We start from the raw sequence: 1,691 nt of genomic DNA on the forward strand, positions 1-1,691 counted from the left end.
TATCCTTTAAGGAGCAGAGAGGTAAAGTCTTTCCCTTTCCCCAGCTCTGGTTTGTATGCTTCTCTGTTCTGTGCTATAGTTTTACTGGGAAGGGTGGACATAGTTTCCTCCAGGGGGCAGCAAAGTCCCAAGAGCCAGTATATATTGCTCTGGAAAAAGGCTCAGGAAAGTGACACATTTCCAACAGAGCAGGCCCCAGGTCTCAATAGGTGGCAATGGGTTACCTGATTATCTACCTTCTCTCCTGATGAACCTATTTGGGAAGGCTTTATTCACTTCTGAGCAGACTAAGGTCTAGGAAATAAACAAGTTTCCAAAACTCAGTAGCTAGGCTACAGGTCCAGGCCTCTAACAGCATACAACTCCTGTTTATGTCCAAGATGGCACCTTATGCTCAATGTACCCTCTTCCTAGCTGAGTGTCCTCAGCCAGGTGAGTGTAAGGGCCTGCAGCAGTGAGGGCCCAGTAGAGGCCCAAAATGACAAGTTTGCCTATTATATTAGTTAGCGTGGCCCAGACCAGGAGCTAGTTATGGATGAGGGCCAGGAAGTCACTCTCTTCAGCTGAGTCAGGGCCAGAGAAGAATGTGGTCATGCTGACCATCATGGGCATGTACAATTTTGCTTTGCTTGTGGACCCTAAGTTCAAATGGGTCATTGATCAGTACAGGCTTTGGGATTGTCTCCTGCCTTATGCCCAAGGTTGTGCACATTCTGGATATCCTAGAGGGTCTGGTCAGCCACAGTCACATCAAACCCGAGATGGATGAGCTGTGACTGGAGCTGGACCACTGTGCCTGGAGAGGATGGACCACACAAAGAAGGAGAGCAAATACCAGAAGGAGCTGGTGGAAGGCGTGTGGGGAGGGGAGGCACAGGACCTACTCTCTCAGATAAGCCAGCTGCAGAAGAAAAACAAAAAACCTCATGATCAACCTCTCTCATAAGGACAACAGTATCTCTGAAGAGGATTTCCAGAAGCAAGAAGGCATGTAGGAGGAAGAGCAGCAGCTGGTGAAGAAACTGAAAGAGCTGGTGGACAAACAGCAGGATGAGATCAGTGCCAAGGATTGAGAGCTCAGCCTAAAGAAACAGGGCATGGAGGCTATGCAGCAGCAGCAGACCCAGCTAATGAAGATCAATTATGACTTCTCACTGGGTCAAGGTGTCGGGGGCCCAGGGGAAGTCCCTGATTGAACATAAGGTAGAGCTGGAGACTTGCCTGCAGATAAAGGAGCAGGATATGGGATGCTTGTGGGCCAAGTTCAGGAAGCGTCAAGCGAGGAGGCAGGTGGAGCCCAGCAAGAACAAAGAGGAAGAGATTCCTGAAGTGGGGCGAGGTGCTGAGCCAGACAAGCAGGCCATGGAGCTTAAGTACTCTACCTGGCCCCAGTTCACAGTGCAGGAGCTTAGGGGCATGCTGCACAGATGCAACAAGCTCAAATCCAGGATGTTGGAGGAGGAGCTGGCCTACTACAAGATTTAAGAGATGGATGTGGAAAACCAGAAATATCAACAAAAAAAAAAAAATGTTTCCCTAGCCAGAGTCTTAAGTTCAAGGAACTGAAGAACAAATTCAAACTTCGAGTTGCTATAATCAAGGATGCTTTCAGCAGAATGTTAAATGATCCAGGAAGTATTAAAAGAAGATGGAAAGAATATACTGAGTCACTGTATTGGAAAGAATTGGAA

General features: G+C 47.9%; 1 pseudogene; it reads left to right on the forward strand.

Annotated features, from left to right (window-relative positions):
- The first annotated feature begins 565 nt into the window (after positions 1-565).
- LOC102863234 overlaps positions 566-1,691 on the forward strand; it is a 2,878-nt pseudogene continuing 1,752 nt past the window's right edge.

Source organism: Elephantulus edwardii, unplaced genomic scaffold (assembly GCF_000299155.1).
Source record: "Elephantulus edwardii isolate Elephantulus edwardi_28Jun2011 unplaced genomic scaffold, EleEdw1.0 scaffold00365, whole genome shotgun sequence".
NCBI classification, from domain to species: domain Eukaryota; kingdom Metazoa; phylum Chordata; class Mammalia; order Macroscelidea; family Macroscelididae; genus Elephantulus; species Elephantulus edwardii.